Source organism: Bufo gargarizans, chromosome 6 (assembly GCF_014858855.1).
Source record: "Bufo gargarizans isolate SCDJY-AF-19 chromosome 6, ASM1485885v1, whole genome shotgun sequence".
NCBI classification, from domain to species: Eukaryota; Metazoa; Chordata; class Amphibia; order Anura; family Bufonidae; genus Bufo; species Bufo gargarizans.
The window spans coordinates 34,029,892-34,051,663 of NC_058085.1; the positions used below are offsets into that span (position 1 = coordinate 34,029,892).

The 21,772-nt window shown below is 43.8% G+C and overlaps 1 long non-coding RNA gene across 1 annotated transcript; it reads right to left on the reverse strand.

Annotated features, from left to right (window-relative positions):
• Positions 1–310: 310 nt before the first annotated feature.
• On the reverse strand, positions 311–7,662 carry LOC122939889. The gene is made up of 3 exons (XR_006390203.1): positions 7,630–7,662; positions 599–748; positions 311–469 (listed from the first exon to the last, which is right to left on the reverse strand). It is a non-coding gene; the product is annotated as an uncharacterized LOC122939889 (long non-coding RNA).
• Between the last annotated feature and the right edge of the window lie 14,110 nt (positions 7,663–21,772).

The window sequence follows — 21,772 nt, forward strand, 5'->3', positions numbered from 1 at the left end:
TGGATCTAACTGTAGGAAACACATTCAGTGACTGAGTTCATTCCTTACATACAGATAATGGGAGGACGTGTGTATTTTGTCATGTCTATTACCTGGTGATGTGAGAGGCCAGTGATCCTCCATCATGAAGTCCTTGTACAGATCTTTGTGTCCTTCTAAATACTCCCACTCCTCCATGGAGAAATAGATGGTGACATCCTGACACCTTATAGGAACCTGACAACACAATGATACAGTCATCACCCAGATCCCTTCATAACGTTCCTGCTCAATGTCCTAGTAATGTCACCTCTCCAGTCAGCAGCTCAATCATCTTGTTGGTGAGTTCTAGGATCTTCTCTCTATTGATTTCCCCATGTTTATGGGGGTGAGGTGGAGGCCCTGTGATTGGGCTCAGGGTTCTTCCCCATCCTTCAGAGACAGGGACCTGACAGCTCTCACTAGAGGTCTTCTTCACTACTGTGTAGTCCTGGTTATGGAGAAACACAGTAATAAATATCACTCCATACATCTCCAGAGTCCCTCACCTCTCCAGTCATGTTCATCTGTTAGTAACATAGATAAGATGATGCAATGTGACATCATCAGAATCTCTCACCTCTCCAGTAAGCTGGAAGAGGATCTCTAGGGTAAGATTTATTATACTCTCCGCCATCTTGTCTCTGTTCCTATTCTTCCTTGATGGGTCAATCAGGAGAAGAATCTTATATAGAAGATATCCACTGAGCAGATCCTATAGTGTAGGAACCTGAATGGAAAGGAGATGAGACGATGTAAAAGCCTACAAAATCCCATATAAAATACAATTACTGGAAATAATAAGAGGACACATCAGCAGTGAATAGACCCTGATAGTGGTCAATGTGTCTACATCTCAGGACTCCACAATAACGAGGTGTTGGTCCCATCTTTGAGGTGTTCATACATACTGACATCTATGTAACCAATGTTGTCACTGCAGCGATGTGAAGAAACTGAAAGGATCCATGGAAGCATCAGCACAGGAACGGAGAGGGATTTAATGGGGTTCTGCAGTTCTTTTCAACTGATGAGCTATCCTCTGGATAGATCATCAGAATCTTATCAGTAGGGGTCCGATACCCGGGACCCTCGCCGATCATCTGTTTGAGAAGGCAGCAGCGCTCCAGGAGCGCCGCGGCCCTCACTCTGTTTCCCTCAGGCCCAGTGACGACATGACAAGTATCACTGGCCTGGGCGCGGCTAAACCCCATTCAAGTGAACAGAGCCGAGCCCCTCCCAGGCCACTGATGCTAGTCCTGATCAAAAGTTTAAGACCACTTGAAAAATGGCAAAAAATCATATTTAGCATGGCTGGATCTTAACAAGGTTCCAAGTAGAGCTTCAAGATGCAACAAGAAGAAATGGGAGCGAGACAAAAAAAATTTGAGCATTCAATTTAATGAAAACAACGAATAAACTGAAACAGGCTGTTTTTCAGCTGATCAAAAGTTTAGGACCACACCTCCAAAAAAAAAACTAAAGCCCCCCCAAAACATGAACTTAATAATGAGTAGCTCTGCCGTTATTGTTTATCACTTCAAAAATTTGTTTCGGCATGCTTGATGCAAGCGTTTCCATGAGGTGAGTGGGAACATTTCTCCAAGTGGTGATGACGGCCGCACGAAGGCCATCTACTGTCTAGAACTGTTGTCCATTTTTGTAAACTTCCCTTGCCATCCATCCCCAAAGGTTCTCAATTTGATTTAGATCAGGGGAACACGCAGGATGGGCCAAAAGAGTGATTTTATTCTCCTGGAAGAAGTCCCTTGTCCTGCGGGCATTGTGTACTGTAGCGTTGTCCTGTTAAAAAACCCAGTTGTTACCACACAGACGAGGGCCCTCGGTCATGAGGAATGCTCTCTGCAACATCTGGACATAGCCAGCAACCGTTTGACACCCCTGCACTTCCTGAAGCTCCATTGTTCCACTGAAGGGAAAAGCACCCCAGACAATTATTGCGCCCCCTCCACTGTGGCGCGTAGAAAACATCTCAGGTGGGATCTGCTTGTCATGCCAGTATTGTTGGAAACCATCAGGACCATCAAGGTTACATTTTTTCTCATCAGAGAATAAAACTTTCTTCCACCTTTGAATGTCCCATGTTTGGTGCTCTCTTGCAAAGTCCAAACAAGCAGTTCTGTGGCGTTAAAGGAGACGAGGTCTTTGAAGACGTTTTTTGTTTTTGAAGCCCTTCAGTCTCAGATGCCGTCAGATGGTTATGGGGCTGCAGTCAGCACCAGTAAGGGCCTAAATTTGGGTTAAGGATCGTCCAGTGTTTTGACGGACAGCCAATTGGATCCTCCGGCTCAGTGCTGATGAAATTTTTTTGGGTCTTCCACTTGACTCTTTTTTGTTCCATAACCCTCAGGATCATTTAAGAAATTCCAAATGACTGTCTTACTGCGTCCCACCTCAGCAGCGATGGCGCGCTGTGAGAGACCCTGCTTATGCAGTTCAACAACCCGACCACGTTCAAAAAGGGAGAGTTTTTTTGCTTTTGCCATCACAACGTGTGACTACCTGACAGAAAATGACAATGAATCCACATCTTTGCACAGATTTGACCTTTTAAAGGCATGTAGTTCTAAAATTTGGATCAGCTGAAAAACAGCCTGTTTCAGTTTAATCGTTATTTTCAATTAATTGAATGCTCAAATTTTTTTTTGTCTCACTCTCATTCTTCTTGTTGCAGGTTGAAGCTGTACTTGGAACCTTGTTAAGATCCAACAATGTAAAATATGATTTTTTTGCCATTTTAAAAGTGGTCTTAAACTTTTGATCAGGACTGTACTAGTCGTGACGTCACTGGGCCTTAGGGAAACAGAGAGAAAGCCACAGTGCTCCGGGAGCACCGCTGGCTTCTCAAACAGATGATCGGAGGGGGTACCGGGTGTAGGACACCCGCCGATCAGTTAAAATAATGGTCTGGGGTGTTAGAACTGCAGAACCTCTTTAACACACATAAAGCTGACACTTTTTTTGACTGCTGGGCAATTTAATCACATAAACCACGTCCCACAATTCCTATGTTGGGTGTGAATTCTGGCAAAATTGGCATCAAAATCTGCTGCATTTAGGACACATTTTGGCAGATCTCATAATATTTATGAAAAACGGCATTGCGGAAAATGGGTGTGACCTCATGGTGAAGGTTTAAGAGGAGCACTAAAATTTTAGCACTAAATTTTGGTACAAAGTAAACCAAAGGACAATCTGGCAGATCTTTTGGATTTGTAAATCTTTTACCCTGGGTTCACACCTAAGCGTTCCTCAAACGCGCGTTTTACGCGCGTTTTTGTCGCACGTTTTTATGTGCGTTTTTCATAATAGTAAACGCGCGTTTGACGCGCGTTTGTGTCATTGACTGCAGTGTCCTATGGCCACAAACGCGCGTCAAAACGCCCCAAAGAAGCTCAAGTACTTGTTTGAGCGTCGGGCGTTTTACAGCGCGTTCGTACGCACTGTAAAACGCCCAGGTGTGAACCCTTCCCATAGGGAAGCATTGGTTTTCATGTCTTAAGCATTTTACAGCACGTTTGAACGCGCTGTAAAACGCTCAGGTGTGAACCCAGGGTTAGGCCCCTTTCACACGAGCGAGTTTTCCGCAAGGGTACAATGCGCAATGCGAACGCACTGAATCCGGATCCATTAATTTCAATGGGTCTGTGTACATGATAGTTGTTTTTCACGCATCACTTGTGCGTTGCGTGAAAATTGAAGCATGTTCTATATTCTGTGTTTTTCACGCAACGCTGGCTCTATAGAAGTGAATGGGGCTGTGTGAAAAACGTATCGGATCCACAAGCTAGTGCGGATGCAATGCGTTTTTCACTGATGTTGTTTATAAACATTCAGTTTTTATCATGTGCATGAAAAACGCATCAATGCGCATTTTACCCGTGCGACAAAAACTGAACCACTGAACGCAATCACAGACAAAACTGACTGAAATTGCTTGCGAAATGGTGCGAGTTTTTGGACCAAATCCAGATCGTTCGTGTGAAAGGGGCCTTAGGCCGGAAATCATGCTCCATGTGTGAGCGTGCTTCCTTGTTCTGGACAATAGGCGTTTAGTAGAAGCGAATGTCACAGCATTATAAATCAGTATAATTCAGTAGATACGGGTCAGGCAGAGACACACAGCATTATAAATCAGTATAATTCGGTAGATACGAGTCAGGCAGAGACACACTGCATTATAAATCAGTATAATTCAGTAGATACAGGTCAGGCAGAGACACACAGCATTATAAATCAGTATAATTCAGTAGATACAGATCAGGCAGAGACACACAGCATTATAAATCTGTATAATTCAGTAGATACAGGTCAGGCAGAGACACACAGTATTATAAATCAGTATAATTCAGTAGATACAGGTCAGGCAGAGACACACAGCATTATAAATCAGTATAATGCCGTGCGCTTCTGGGAAACAAGCAGTGTCCAGAATGGGAGATCACGCTGACAAATGGAGCGTGATTTCTGCAGAGGACACGCCCGTCTCTGAAAGGGGCCCTCGCTCTCTGGTTCTCAGCCCGGTACATCTGGAGGGAACTGACTGCTGCACTGAGAATGGACAGGACTGGAGTTTGGTGATCTCCATAAATGTCAGACAGACAACAGCAGAAGCCGAGGCTGGTGGAAAGACGGGGAAATCAGGGAAAATGACTCATTAATGATAATTTTGGAGTTGACTGTCCTGGTCCCATGTCACCCTCCAAACTGCTCTTTATTCACCCGTCCTACAAGTCTGCACCTTCACCTGGCGCCATCCGGCATCTTCCTGTCTCCTAATACCCCCTATTCTGAGTCCGGCAGCCTCGTCCCGGTCACTAGAAGCCGACTGTACGGCTCCTTATACAAGCCTTCTACCCAATCACTGAGAGCCAGAACCTGAATGCTACACTGACCTCACAGTCACATGACCTCAGGGGAGCCTGTACATTCTAGATATGATCTATAATTATACACAACGTGTTCAAAGGAGCTCAACCGGGACACAAGCAGAGCCTGCTTTACCACTTAGCTACGATATTCTAATATACAACCAACGGCCGGCTTTAATATCAATTATTTATTAAATCATAAATCTGCAAACATAAGTAGACAAATATAAAACCTCGAACATATATACTAAGAATATGTATAGTTTCACCACGCATGGATTATAAAAACTATTTAACTCCTGTAATTGAACGATAGTCACGGTTAGTGTTGAGCGAACTTGTGTTTTGAGTTTGGCGTCTAAAGTTCAAGTTCGGGTTATCGAAGAATCGCATTATGGATTCTAAATTCTGTTATGGTCCGTGGTAGCAGAATCCATAACGCGATTCTTCGATAACCCGAACTTTAGACTCCGAACTTAAAACACAAGTTCGCTCAACACTAGTCACAGTCCCTTTCATATATACACAAATTGCTCAACATGTTCTATATAATCGCAATATGTGAAGAAATCGCAATATGTGAATAGCGATATACAACATTTTCTATAGACCCTTCCCCAGGAAAATTGCAATATGTGTATGGTGACATATATCGGTCTCCAACACTAAATAGGAGGGTATAATGGGAAATTATAGTACATAAAGAAATTGCAACGTATGAATGGGAGTGTACTACTATATGGCGCATATGGACAAAAATGGTAATAAGTTAATGTGAATGATGGTTCGGTCCAGTTTAATATATCCAGTTAATTTAGTCCAATCATCGATTTTAGATGAAGAGGTGAACTAAATATATTTCAAAAATACTACTGAGGAAGAAACCAGTAGTGTTGAGCGCGAATATTCGAATAGAGAATTTTAATCGCGAATATCGCCACTTCGAGAATTCGAGAATATTTATAATATAGTGCTATATATTTGTATTCGCGAATAGTGTTGAATATTCTAATCATGAACATATTACATTGCCGATTTTCGCAATCAAGTAAACAACGACTGGAGATCACGAATTGTCAAATTTGCCAATTTATGGCAAATATTCAGCCAAAAATTAGCTAAATATCGCAAATTCGAATATTGCCTATGCCGCTCCTCACTAGAAACCAGTATAGGTTTTGAAAAGCGCATGGTGACATTGGCGGCAACACATTGGAATCCAAGTGGAAAAGACCCCTTACATTAAAGAGGACCTTTCACCAGAATAAAACTTCTAAACTAACTATACAGGCATGTAGAGCGGCGCCCAGGGACCCCCCTATGAGCTGAGCGCTGTGATTGGCCAGCGCTGCAGCATGGGAGAAGGAGGAGCCGGCAGGTTCCCCTGGGTGGAGCCTAACTGTAAAGATACCGGAGGCAATACCGGGAGAACGGAGCGGCGCCCAGGTATAACAGTAAGTGCAGGGAGATCCCTGGGCGCCGCTCTACATGCCTGTATAGTTAGTTTAGAAGTTTTATTCTGGTGAAAGGTTCTCTTTAAAGAACATAGATACCGATATATACAGCTAATCAGGCATCTCAGAACTCTGAGTCCGCATGAGCGATGAAGTGTCGACACTAGCGCTGAAGACCAGCTACGAGACGAAGCAGCTGTGAGAGACGCGCAGCCACGTATGTATCAGAACACCATCTGATCGGGTCCACGCGCTGGTAAGCGAGACTACTATTACAAGTGACTCTTGGTGTTACTGAGCGATAATACACTGTGCCAAATCTGCACATGCTGGTACACAAAGTGCCAACTCTATTGGAGGCATCTAAACATCTCAAGGGGCTGCATTAATCATTACACAACGGGACATTAAACACTGCAATTGCAGGATTGTCCATGTATATAAGACCGCCATATAAAGAGTGAAAGCAGCTGCGTGAGCTCCGCAGAAGATAGGAGGAAGGGATCGTGACTTGAAGTTGTCTTTATACGTAATCCATGCGTGGTGAAACTATACATATTCTTAGTATATATGTTCGAGGTTTTAGATTTGTCTACATATGTTTGCAGATTTGTGATAAGCCGGCCATTGATAGTATATTTAGACATCATCCTGCTAGAAATAGCTGGAAAAGGCAAGAGCACCCCCAGGCCTCACTAAGGGCTCATTCACACAAATGTGTGCTGCACGTTGTCGTATTGCGGACCGCATTTGCGGATCCGCAATACATGGGCACCGTTCCGTGTGCATTCTGCATCACAGATGCGGACCCATTCACTTCAATGGGTCCGCAAATCCGGAGGTACGGAACACTACTGAGTGCTTCCTGGGGTTCCGTTCCGTGCCTCCGCACCGCAAAAAGATAGAACATGCTCTATCTTTTTGCGGAACGGAGGGATTGCGGACTCTTTCAAGTGAATAGGTCCACGATCCCAATACGGCTGGGCCACGGTCGGTGCCTGTGCATTGCAGACCACAATTTGCAGTCCACGGCACAGGCTTCACACAGTCGTGTGAACGAGCCCTAACTATAGGACCTGGGGGGGTTCAGCCCAATCCCAGCACTGACACTGGAAATAAAGGCAATCGCTGCCCGTCCCATTATAGTCACTGGGCTCCGGCAGAATGTTCCTCTAGTGTGAAACTAACGGAAGAGAAGTCACCGACCAAACACTGACTGTGTGACCGAGGCCTAATCCTGACAGACAGGAGGAAAGTGCACATACCTCCACTGGAGACCAGAGACTGGTGGGCTAAAGGACCTTTCATGATGTCATGGCCATGTGACCATGTGTGGGAGGAGTCAGGCTCCAGGATGTGCTGCTGGAGGGGGTAAAGGACCTGTGGTGATGGCTGACCATGTGACTGTCTGTGGGAGGAGTCAGGCTCCAGGCTGTACTGCTGGAGGAGATAAACTAACCTGTGATGTCATGGCCATGTGACCATGTGTGGGAGGAGTCGGGGGTCACATGACCAGTTTCCCCAGGAGCCTGCTGTGCTGGTTGGGTTGCTCCCCGCAGCCCATACATTCTAGGCAGTTCAGCAGTGACGTGTCTAGAATGTGCCCAGTTCTGGGAGTCTCGCACTGCAGCCCATACAGTCTAGCGGCTTCAGAGCTGAAATCCCAGAACAGAGAGGGACACATTTACCTATATTGTTGCTTATTCAAAAACAACAAAGACATACCGAATATAGTCAAAAATATATCCACTTTATTACATAAAAACCCATGTACACTATGTATAACAATATAATAGTAACAATAAAAGGAAATGACAGATGTATGAAGATGCCAGAATCACCTGATTTATGCTGCTACTACCCCCAAAAAGATCTTCCACATGTCAAGTGTCACCATATCCCAAAAATATACACTATAAAATATGAATATCACAAAACGGCCTACCTATTACTCCATGCATGGGTATATCCCTCAGTACGGGCAGATACCTATATTAAGTTCACTTCTAGAAAGTGTATAATGACACTCCCTAATAAATATTGGGTAGTAGCAGCATAAGTCAGGTGATTCTGGCACCTTCATACATCTGTCATTTTGTTTTATTACTATTATCTTGTTATATATTGTGTACATAGATTTTTATGTAATTAAAGGGGTTGTCCGGGTTCAGCTCTGAACCCGGAAATACCCTTATTTTCACCCCGGCAGCCCCCCTGAGCCTAGCATCGGAGCATCTCATGCTCCGATGCGCTCCCGTGCCCTGCGCTAGATCGCGCAGGGCACAAGCTCTTGTGTTTACAATAACACACTGCCGGGCGGTAACTTCCGCCCAGCAGTGTGTTCGGTGACGTCACCGGCTCTGAGGGGCGGGCTTTAGCTCTGCCCTAGCCGTTTTACTGGCTAGGGCAGAGCCAAACTCCGCCCATCAGTGCCGGTGACGTCACCGGGCTGCCTGTCAGCCCCATAGAGAGCCCCGGTACGTCACCGGAACTCAGAAAAATGCCTTTGCCCTGCGCGATTTAGCACAGGGCAAAGGAGAGCATCGGAGCATGAACTGCTCCGATGCTCATGTCAGGGGGGCTGCCGGGGTGAAAATGGAGGTATGTCCAGGTTCAGCTCTGAACCTGGGCAACCCCTTTAAGTGGATATACAATCAATTCAAAGACTCCAGCCAAGTAGTATTTTGTGCAATTTTGTTTATTTTGCATACACAATGGTGGTTGCTGCGGCGAAGTGACGTTTCGGCACATCCGTGCCTTCATCAGACTAGTGCCGCTTTGTGGGAGACGAGATGCAGTTGTGGACGCAGTGAGGGGTAGACATGCGGAAGTACCGCTAGAAAAAAAGAGCACGGATATACAGTCATGGCCAAAAGTTTTGAGAATGACACAAATATTAGTTTTCACAAAGTTTGCTGCTAAACTGCTTTTAGATCTTTGTTTCAGTTGTTTGTGATGTAGTGAAATATAATTACACGCACTTCATACGTTTCAAAGGCTTTTATCGACAATTACATGACATTTATGCAAAGAGTCAGTATTTGCAGTGTTGGCCCTTCTTTTTCAGGACCTCTGCAATTCGACTGGGCATGCTCTCAATCCACTTCTGGGCCAATTCCTGACTGATAATTAGCAACCCATTCTTTCATAATCACTTCTTGGAGTTTGTCAGAATTAGTGGGTTTTTATTTGTCCACCCGCCTCTTGAGGATTGACCACAAGTTCTCAATGGGATTAAGATCTGGGGAGTTTCCAGGCCATGGACCCAAAATGTCAACGTTTTGGTCCCCGAGCCACTTAGTTATCACTTTTGCCTTATGGCACGGTGCTCCATCGTGCTGGAAAATGCTGTTTGTTCTTCACCAAACTGTTGTCGGATTTTTGGAAGTAGTTGCTGTTGGAGGGTGTTTTGGTACCATTCTTTATTCATGGCAGTTTTTTTGGGCATGACTATCCCACTGGATCGGGACGGTTGGGAGGTATGCTAGAATGTATGGGCGCCTTTGATTCTTCTCCATGCAGCTGTAAGCCATGTACCGGGGTGGACTCCCCAGGATACAGTGAAGTCACGAACGAGGAAAGCAACCCCAACACCAGCTTTTGCCAAAACATAATTTTACTTAAATGTGACAATAAACACAGCCACAAATGCTGATAACATACAATAAATTTGGCTTCCGGTTCCGGCATCGACATTATGAGAAGCGTGCACTGAAAGCTCTGTCCCGAGATACACCGTTTTCCGCACAAATCCCCTGCAAACGGACTGGTCAGAGACACAGACCAGACTACCACATTACCACCTAAGTGCATGAACGGTCTATGGACCGATACGTTGTCCAGATGGGGAGCAAATCTAAGAAAAACCCGGTGAAGCCTGGTAAAGCGCAAACTGACAGCAATATGGCGCAGCCACCGGATGAGGAGACATCAACTCTGGTAAGCAGTGAGAGGATGTGGTACACTCGTTCAACGAGCTAAAGGCAGAAGTTGTGCAGCACGATTCGCGGCTGGAAATGCTGGAGAAGAGAATGGCGATGGTGGAAAGTGAATATGAGGAGATTCGCAAACAGCTGAAAAGAGCTCTATCGGAAAATTCCAAATTATGGGATAAAGTGGACGACCTAAAGAATCGCTCTCGAAGGAGCAGTCTACGTATAGTGGGCCTCCCTGAACCTTCTAGGCCAAGGAGGTGGAGACCATTTGCACCCGTGAAATTCCAAAGGCTCTGGGCCTCGAGTCTAGCTGCAAAGTTGAGAGAGCGCATAGAGTTTGTCCATTTAACCCGCATTATGGGTCTGACAGACGCGACAAGGCTCCAAACGCTCCTAGAAACAACGCCAGCGCACGTCAAGTAATCGTTAAAGCGAACCTTTCACCTCATTTTCACTTTTTAAACTATCAACAGTACGTTATAGATTACCTTTAGTGTGTTGTTATCCATGTTAGGTGCGCTTTCCTGCGCTCTTTATTCATCCAGAAATCGGCTTATAAAGTTCAAATTTTGTGCTGTAACAGTCAAGCAACAAGTCAAGGGGGTAGCCCGTTCCTCTCCTCTGGCCGTACCGCCCCTGCCCTAACGCCACCTCTATGCCATGTAATTGACAGCAGGCTCACTCGCAGGGACGGCGCTTCTGAATCCTGCGCATGCGCCGTCCTCCTCATTCGCCGCTCGCTCCCGTCTTTCTTGCGGACACAAGCGCAACCATGTAAGAGAATAGCGCATGCGCCGTACGTGGTTCCTGCCTGCTTCTCTTCTCTACCTCCCGTGCGCGCGCTCCACTATGAAGATAGTGGAGCGCGCGCACGGGAGGTAGAGAAGCTGGGGTACAGAGGAAATGAAACCGACCTCCGTCTCAACCGGGAGTATATGGATCTCCCCTACGTGACGCGCCTCCTTGAAAGCTTATATTTAAGGGATTGAATCCCTCTGAGGCCTTCAGTTAACTGATTTTTTGAGCAGCATTTTCATTGCATTGTTTTTCTCTTTTTGTTTGATCTTTCTTATCTCAGATATTCTCTGAGTTATCATTCTGGCCTTGCCTGCTATGGCGTTCAGTCAGGTCCCTACCAACAGGACTCTATTTGTTGCCCTCTCTCTATCCCTCACTCTAGATTTTGAGGTGGGACGGACGTGGGCTTTACTGTTCGTTTTTGCTCACATCATATTGAGTCTTGACTGGGTGGTCACACCCATTGTTCAGAATTGTATACCATGTTCTTTGTTGTATATGTTGTCTTTTGTCTCCCCCTTTTCCCCAATGTTTTTTCCTTTCAGGATCCTTATTGCTGGTATATTGGGACGGATTTCAGTATATGGAGATGGATGTTCGTTAGGGGATGTCACTCTGGTCATTGGCAAGTACTGTTACACCACATACACTCATGATTAAGTGCATTTCCTTGAACGTTAAGGGACTCAACTCTAATGCAAAGCGACGCCTAGCTCTCACTGAGTGTAAATCCCACAGAGCAGACGTTGTTTTCCTGCAGGAGACACATTTTGATAGAGAGGGCTCCTTTAAGTTTGCGGCTAGATCCTACCCGCGAATATATTCAGCTAATGCTGATACAAAAACTGCTGGAGTTGCTATCCTTTTATCCACTACATGTCCTGTACAAGTGGAAACTGCACAGATTGATGATCATGGTAGATATGTAATACTTCAGGCCTCTCTCCATGGTGCTCCATTTATTTTATGCAATATTTATGCCCCAAATTCAAACCAGATTCCATTCCTGAGGAAGGTGTTTCGAGAATTGGAAAAATATCTGCCGGCAACACTTGTTATAGGCGGAGATTTTAATGTCGCTTTTTCAGAGCATTGGGATAGACTGACACTAGGAGAGGCGACACCATCTAGAGCCCAGCGAAAATTATCACGTCTCTTTAGAAAACTCATTAGACAATATGCCCTATATGATTTGTGGAGGGTCAATAATCCTTCGGCTAGGACATATTCGTTTTATTCTCACCCTCACAGAACTCATACTCGAATAGATTGTTTCTTTGGGAATGCACCTGCCCTTAGGATGCTAACAGATGCGGAATTGGGAAATATCACGTGGTCAGATCACGCGCCAATCTCGGTCACGTTTAACCCAAAGAATGCTCGTACTAGGATATGCCACTGGCGGCTTAATGAATCTTTATTAACTAAATTGCCGACCAGACAGGAACTGGGAAGTTCCTTAGAGGAATATTTTACTTTTAATCAATCCACGGCCCCGTCTGTAGCTATATTGTGGGGGGCACATAAAGCCGTTTTCAGAGGCAAATGTATTAGTGTAAGCACTAGATTGAAAAGAGACTATAATCTCCGATATAATAACACCCTTGGCCAATTAAAACAGTTAGAAAGCCGTTTGGGGACTCATCGCTCTTGTCACTTATTACGGCGTATAGTACTTCTCCGTGCTCGTTTGCGTGAAATGGCTTTTGAAAAAACTGGCAAACTCCTATTATATTCACGCCAACGGTTTTATATGTGGGGGAATAAATCACATACTATCTTAGCTCGCCAGTTGCGAGAGTCAACCACGACTAATGCTCTAATGTCTCTGAGAGCGAACAGTGGAGACATGGTATATGACCCTAAAGCGATACTTGATCAATTTCAGCAATACTATGCTTCCTTATATTCTCTTACACCACAGGCGCCCTCTGACCCAGTCGACCGCCAAGCACTATTTGACTCTTTTTTGGCTCAAAGTAATATACCCAAATTATCACCAGAGGCAGGGTCTGCACTTAATGCTCAGATCACGGCTGAGGAGATTCAGAGTGTGATTTCCAAATTACCTAATGGCAAGTCGCCTGGACCAGATGGGTTGCCCTATTCTTATTATAAGACTTTCTCATCTCTCCTTACACCTCATCTATATACACTTTTTAACTCATTTCTACAAGGCTCAGCCATACCAGAGACCATGCTGCATTCCCATATAACGCTCATTCCAAAACCGGGAAGAGATCCTCTAGAGTGCGCAAACTACCGCCCTATTGCTCTTCTAAACTCGGATTTAAAAATATTCACCAAGATATTGGCAGATAGGTTGGCATATTGGCTCCCGCGACTGATACACTCGGATCAAGTTGGCTTTGTGAGGGGCCGGCAGGGTGGAGACAACACGAGAAGACTTATTAATCTGATAGATATTGTCAATAGGAAACATCAACAGGCACTATTATTGAGTTTAGACGCTGAAAAAGCGTTTGATCGCTTAAGCTGGCCGTTTATGTTTTCCACCTTGCGGGCCTTTGGATTCTCTGGTCCTTTTATCTCAGCCCTCAACTCGTTATATAGTCATCCTACAGCGACAATTAAATTACCATATGCAAATTCAGCTCCTTTCCCGATAAAAAACGGCACCAGGCAGGGATGCCCGCTCTCTCCTCTCCTGTTTGTGCTTTGCATTGAACCTTTAGCCGCAGCAATTAGGTCCCACCCAGATATTCATGGAATTATGGTTAACCGAGTAGAATACAAGATATCATTATTTGCGGATGATGTTTTGCTTACCTTATCAGACCCACATATTACTCTGCCCAACTTATTTAACATGTTGACACTGTATAGTCGACTCTCCGGATATAAGATTAATTCCTCGAAAACAGAAGCCCTTCCCCTAAACTTACCGGTAGATGTATTAGCTCCGTTACGATCTAACTACCGCTTTCATTGGCAAGATGCTACCCTGCGTTATCTAGGAGTGAATCTAGCAGCAACATATTCTTCTACATATTCCCATAATTTCCCTGCCCTTTTTAGAGAGCTTAAACGTTTGATGGCTAAATGGATGTCTCTTCCCATATCCATGTTTGGTCGCATAGCGGCAGTTAAAATGTCCATTCTGCCAAAATTACTCTATTTATTTGAGACCCTCCCGGTACATGTACCAAGGACGGAACTACGAGCATTACAGGCTGGTATATTTAAATTCATATGGAATGGGAAGAGACATAGGATAGCAAGTAGTACCCTTATGGCCCTGAAATCTCAAGGGGGGTTAGCAGTTCCAGACATTACCAAATATTACTGGGCCACACATCTTAGACGGATACCAGCATGGTCTAAACTTTATGCCTATTCCAGGTGGATGGAAATTGAAAAATTGTGGATTGCTCCGTTACATCCTAACTCTTTGTTATGGTCCCCAATATCACACGCTCAATTACCGGAGCTATTAGGACCAATGTTGCATACATACAAAATATGGCAGCATTGTAAACACCGCTTCTCCTTGGTTTCTGAGAAGTCCTCCATGACATCTTTTCTGTTTACACCGCTTTTTGATGCGGGAACTCAAATCTCTTTTTTTAAACCTTGGTTTTCAAAGAAGATATTTAGGTTTGCGGATATGATCGACTATAGAACGTTACAATTACTTTCACTAGATGAGCTTAGAAGTTCTAGGTCACTTACGGAAGTCACTGAATATCAATACATGCAGATACAACATTTGTTCACTACATTGTTTCATTCAAAACAGGTATCTATCCCTACGTCTTTTGAGAAGACATGTAAACTTTCGGAGTCTACTAGGGGTCTTATATCTGAGATATATGTGCTCCTTTCCTCCCCGGCCTCTCCAGCTTCTGTGCGTCATCTATATATGTCTAAGTGGGAATTGCTCTTGCACCGTTCTATTTCAGTAGAAGAATGGAGGATAATTTGGCAAAGAGCTGCGATGACATCAACATGTACTATACATAGAGAAAATACTTACAAAATAATGATGTTTTGGTACCACACCCCCCAGTTATTGCATAAGTTTAACCCTGATATTTCGGACCGTTGCTGGAGATGTAACGCGGAGGTGGGATCACATATCCATATTTTTTGGGAATGCCAGATTTTAAATCCATTCTGGAGTATGGTACAGGAAATTCTACACAGCTTGTTTGAAATAAGATTTCCATTGGACCCTTACATATACTTATTAAATGTTCCGCACATACCTTTGAAGAAACATTTATTAAAGCTAATGTTATATGTCCTGACTGCGGCTAGACGTTTGTTGGCAAGATTCTGGAAAAGAGTAGATTGCCCATCACGGGTTGAACTCATAAATAGTATACTGGAAGTGAGACGTCTCGAACATATGTCGGCTACGGTGCTTGCTTCAGTTGACCAGTTTGACCGGGTCTGGAAGCAGTGGGACCTGGTGTTTGACGTCTCATGTTGATCTAATCCATACCTTACCTTACCCATCCCAACCCTAGTGTGTCGAGTCTTGTCATTCCCCTATGTGTGTCTGAATCCTTCATACAGTATACTGTATATAGCTGTGCATGGTTAAACACCATGTATGTACTTCTTTAAAACTACTCAATGTGGAAATATGCATACACGAAAATAGGATATATGCTAATTTTCTCTTTCCTGTTAAAATGACTTCAATTGTATCTTTATATGAGAAATAATGTACACCAAAGTCATGTTTTCTTTTGTGTATGTACATATTTATTCTTGGAAAAATCGTCAATAAAAAGACAATTGATAAAAAAAAAAAAAAAAAAAAAAAAAAAAGGAATTTCTAACTAATTGGGCCTTAAACCTAACAAGGGAAATGGGAATGAAGGATTTCGATCTACTGATGGGTCAGGGACTCGGGAAAAAATCGCTCTCAGAGTTGTATGGGGGAATAAGAGATATGAAGCAGAGACAAATAGCTGAAAGCCTTTTTTCACAATGGGGGGAAAGAATTCCCATCAGTGGATATAAGACAGACTATTCTGAAAGGGTGGGAGACAATTAGAAAAATAACACCGAATGAGGGTTGGAGGGAGACTTACTTCAGGATGATACATAAGGCTATTTATGGCTTTCGTTTTGCCTCTCGAACACCTCAACCAGACAGGCTCACAGAGTGTCCTAAGTGCCATGAGGGAGGTACAGATCTCTACCATGTCGTGTGGTCTTGCCCGGAGACGAAAAAATTCTGGACATTGGTTATATCTCAACTTAAACATCACCTAAAAGTTGAAATCTCACCCACTCCAGAGCTTCTGCTATTTCAGGTGGCCCCCGAGAGGCAAAAACTAACCCCACTCATACATCTCCTGTTACTAGCAGCTAAAAGATGTATTTTTAGAGAATGGCTCAAACCTATAGTACCTTCAATGAGTAGTGTTTTTCTGCACACTAAGTCATGTTTTCTGTACGAGAGGGCGGAAGCAGAACAATACAAGGAGAAATGTATTGATACCTTCTTCAGTAGATGGGAAGTATTCATAAAAATAGCCCTAAGCAACGAAGAATTAGTAGAGACAATGAAGCCCTTGATATACTCGGAATGGTACCTGAAAAAGAAACTATTAAACTCCCTGGGAAAATTACAGATAGATGGATTAACGGAGAAAGGCCAACTGTCAGACATTAGAGATGATGATTGATTGCATCAAGGACCACGAAGTGAGAGGGGGGGAGGGAGGGGGGGGGGTCGTTCGGGGATGTTTAGTATTGGTTATAGTTAGCTAATATAAAAGGAGAAAGGAGATAATGTCATATCCGTAATACTTCACACCAATGTGGGGGCTTGTATTAATGATGCATCTATCATATGTACTATTTGATATGTATTTGACTGTATTGTATGCTGTGATAAGACTTTTTTTTTCCTTCTCCAGGGGTTGCACAGGTGAGTAATTAGGGTGTGGCTGTCTAATTCGGGTGTGGTTGTCTAATTAGGAGACTATAAAAACTCAGCAGTGTGAGTAGCACAGCCTCTTTGATTCCAGAGGGGAAACAAACCAGGCTGGTGTAGTGAGCTGCATCTATATTTAGTTATATAAGGAGATATATAACGCGAGTTTGACCGCGACGCGTGGTTGATTTAAGTGTGGTTGCATAAGTGTGTGACTTAAGATTAAGTGACTTTAGATTCAGGGACTTCAGTGGGGGACTGCAATTAGCCAGTTTCTTAGTACTACATTATATTGTATTTTTGCTTTGCTGTGTAATCCCCATTTAGTATGTGTTGCACAATTGACAACGCAGTCCAGTGCACATCTTGCATGATGTATGCAGTCCTGGAACAGCCGTTCAAGGGTGTATATCTTTGTTCAGGATGTGAGCAAATTACCCGTTTGGAATCACAAATCGAGTCTCTAAATGGGCAAATTGCAACACTGAGAGGCATTGACAATTTGCAAAAGAGTTTGCTTCTCACTGAACAAGCACTCTTTGGGGTAGATGAGGGGGAGGGTGACAGAGAGGAGGCTGAGGAAAGTGAGGTAGCTAGCTGGGTAACATTAAGAAAGCGGGGTAGAGGGAAGAGTGCCAGGGAGGCTAGCCCTGATCTGACACACCCCAACAAGTTTGCACGTTTGGCAGATGAGGGGGATGTCAGTCCAGGGATGGCACTGCCGCAGCCAGACACTTTCTCTGCCAGTCAGGGGAATGTCAGCTCCGGTAAGCAGGGGCCCAGGAGAGCAGGGCAGGCCAGACAGGTGCTGGTAGTGGGAGACTCAATTATTAGGGGAACAGATAGGGAAATCTGTCACAAAGACCGTGATCGCCGAACAGTGTGCTGTCTTCCTGGCGCTAGAGTTCGACACATCGCGGATCGGGTTGACAGATTACTGGGAGGGGCTGGAGAAGATCCAGCGGTCATGGTCCATATCGGAACCAATGACAAAGTTAGGGGTAGGTGGAGAGTCCTTAAAAATGATTTCAGGGATTTAGGTCAAAAGCTGAGGGCAAGGACCTCAAAGGTAGTATTTTCCGAAATACTACCTGTACCACGGGCCACACAAGAAAGGCAGCAGGAGATTAGGGAAATTAACAAGTGGCTCAAGAACTGGTGTAGTAAGGAGGGGTTTGGGTTCCTGGAGAACTGGGCCGACTTCTCTGTCGGCTACAGGCTCTATCGTAGGGACGGACTGCACCTCAATGGGGAAGGGGCAGCTGTGTTGGGGAAGAAGATGGCTAGAAGGTTGGAGGAGTGTTTAAACTAGGGACTGGGGGGGAGGGTAATTATGTTATAGAATGGGAAGATAGTGCAGATAGAGACCGGGGGCAAGGTAGTGAGACTGGGGGAGGAATGGAAGGAGGGACTAGAACAGTTCAGAAGGAAAGGTGTAGAGTAAAAAATATACAAAAACCTCTCAAATGTATGTATACTAATGCCAGAAGCCTGACTAATAAAACTGGGGAACTGGAATTAGTGATGTGTGAGGAGGACTATGACATAGTGGGAATAACTGAGACATGGCTGGATGATAGCTATGACTGGGCAGTTAATGTACAGGATTACAGTCTGTTTAGAAAGGATCGTCAAAACCGGAGAGGGGGAGGGGTCTGCCTTTATGTAAAGTCCGGTCTAAAGCCCACACTCCGTGAAGATATAAGTGAGGGATATGAACATGTGGAGTCACTGTGGGTAGAGATACATGGCGCTAAAAACAATAATAAATTACTAATAGGAGTTTACTATAAACCACCTAACATACCAGAGTCCACAGAAAATCTACTACTAAACGAGATAGACGAGGCGGCAAATCATAATGACGTGGTTATTATGGGGGACTTCAACTACCCAGATATAGACTGGGAAACTGAAACTTGTATATCTCATAAAGGAAACAGGTTCTTGGCAATAACCAAAGACAATTACCTCTCCCAACTGGTTCAGGACCCGACTAGAGGGACGGCCATACTGGACTTAGTATTAACCAATAGGCCTGACAGAACAACAGACCTGCAGGTTAGGGGACACCTGGGAAATAGTGACCATAAAGTAATAACCTTCCAATTATCATTCAAAAGAGCGTTTCTACAGGGAGGAACAAAAATACCAAACTTCAAAAAAGCTAAATTTAGCCAACTAAGAGAGGCCATAGGCCTAACTAAATGGGATAAAGTCCTCACAAATAAAAATACAGCCACAAAATGGGATATCTTTAAAAGCATCCTAAAATCTCATTGTGAGAGGTACATACCGTATGGGAATAAAAGGTTAAGGAACAAAAAGAAACCAATGTGGATAAACAGAACTGTAAAGAAAGCAATAAATGACAAAAAGAAAGCATATAAAACACTAAAACAAGAGGGTAGCACGGAAGCACTGAAAAACTATAAGGAAAAAAATAGAACATGTAAAAAACAAATAAAAGCGGCCAAACTAGAGACCGAGAGATTAATTGCCAAAGAGAGTAAAACTAACCGTAAAATGTTCTTCAATTATATAAATGTTAAAAAGTATAAATCTGAAGGTGTCGGCCCATTAAAGAGTAATGAGGGGGAGTCGCAGAGAGCGACGAGGAGAAAGCAAAGCTGTTAAATATTTTTTTCTCCAATGTAATCACTGAGGAAAATAAACTGTCAGATGACATGCCGAATGTTGAAATAAATTCCCCCTTAAAAGTGTCCTGTCTGACCCAGGAAGAAGTACAACAGCGACTTAAAAAGATTAAAATAGACAAATCGCCAGGACCGGATGGCATACACCCCCGTATCCTAAGGGAATTAAGTAATGTCATAGCCAGACCCTTATTTCTGATATTTGCAGATTCTATATTGACAGGGAATGTCCCACAGGATTGGCGCATGGCAAATGTGGTGCCAATATTCAAAAAGGGGCCAAAAACAGAGCCTGGAAACTATAGGCCGGTAAGTTTAACATCTGTTGTGGGTAAACTGTTTGAAGGTTTTCTGAGAGATGCTATGTTAGAGCATCTTAACGGAAATAAGCAAATAACGGCATATCAGCATGGCTTCGTGAGGGATCGGTCATGCCAAACAAATTTAATCAGTTTCTATGAGGAGGTAAGTTCTGGACTTGACAGCGGCGAATCAATGGATGTCGTGTATCTGGACTTCTCCAAAGCATTTGACACTGTACAACATAAAAGGTTAGTATATAAAATGAGAATGCTCGGACTGGGAGAAAACGTCTGTATGTGGGTAAGTAACTGGCTCAATGATAGAAAACAGAGGGTGGTTATTAACGGTACACACTCAGATTGGGTCACTGTCACTAGTTGGGTACCTCAGGGGTCAGTATTGGGCCCTATTCTCTTCAATATATTTATTAATGATCTTGTAGAAGGCTTGCATAGTAAAGTATCAATTTTCGCAGATGACACTAAACTGTGTAAAGTAATTTACACTGATGAGGACAGTATACTACTACAGAGGGATCTGGATAGATTGGAGGCTTGGGCAAATAAGGGGCAGATGAGGTTTAACACTGACAAATGTAAAGTTATGCACATGGGAAGGAATAATGCAAGTCACCCGTACATACTAAATGGTAAAACACTCGGTAACACTAACATGGAAAAGGATCTAGGAATTTTAATAAACAGCAAACTAAGCTGCAAAAACCAGTGTCAGGCAGCTGCTGCCAAGGCCAATAAGATAATGGGTTGCATCAAAAGGGGCATAGGTGCCCGTGATGAGAACATAGTCCTACCACTTTACAAATCATTAGTCAGACCACACATGAGTACTGTGTACAGTTCTGGGCTCCTGTGAACAAAGCAGACATAGCAGAGCTGGAGAGGGTCCAGAGGAGGGCAACTAAAGTAATAACTGGAATGGGGCAACTACAGTACCCTGAAAGATTATCAAAATTAGGGTTATTCACTTTAGAAAAAAGACGACTGAGAGGAGATCTAATTACTATGTATAAATATATCAGGGGACAGTACAGAGATCTATCCCATCATCTATTCATTCCCAGGACGATGACTGTGACGAGGGGACATCCTCTGCGTCTGGAGGAAAGAAGGTTTGTACACAAACATAGAAGAGGATTCTTTACGGTAAGAGCAGTGAGACTATGGAACTCTCTGCCTGAGGAGGTGGTGATGGTGAGTACAATAAAGGAATTCAAGAGGGGCCTGGATGTATTTCTGGAGCGTAATAATATTACAGGCTATAGCTACTAGAGAGGGGTCGTTGATCCAGGGAGTTATTCTGATTGCCTGATTGGAGTCGGGAAGGAATTTTCATTCCCCTAAAGTGAGGAAAATTGGCTTCTACCTCACAGGGTTTTTTTGCCTTCCTCTGGATCAACTTGCAGGATGACAGGCCAAACTGGATGGACAAATGTCTTTTTTCGGCCTTATGTACTATGTTACTATGTTACATGTGTCATGCACAGTTTACTTATGGAAATGTAACAACCTGCACTGAAAATATAAGATTTGTCAATCTCAATAAAGATGATATTTGAAAAAAACACAACATACAATAAATTTACATACACCCAGCCCGAAAGCTGAGACCCTTGTGTTGCACAGCACGGCACCCTCCGATGGATGAAGGAGGAAAGAGCAGTAATTTACCTACTGGCGGACACAAGTAACTGCCACATCTTACGTGTTATTACCCTAAAAACAAGAACCACTGTATAGGTGTGTGGTACGGGCTAGCCTGCGGTGCAGCACAACAGCTT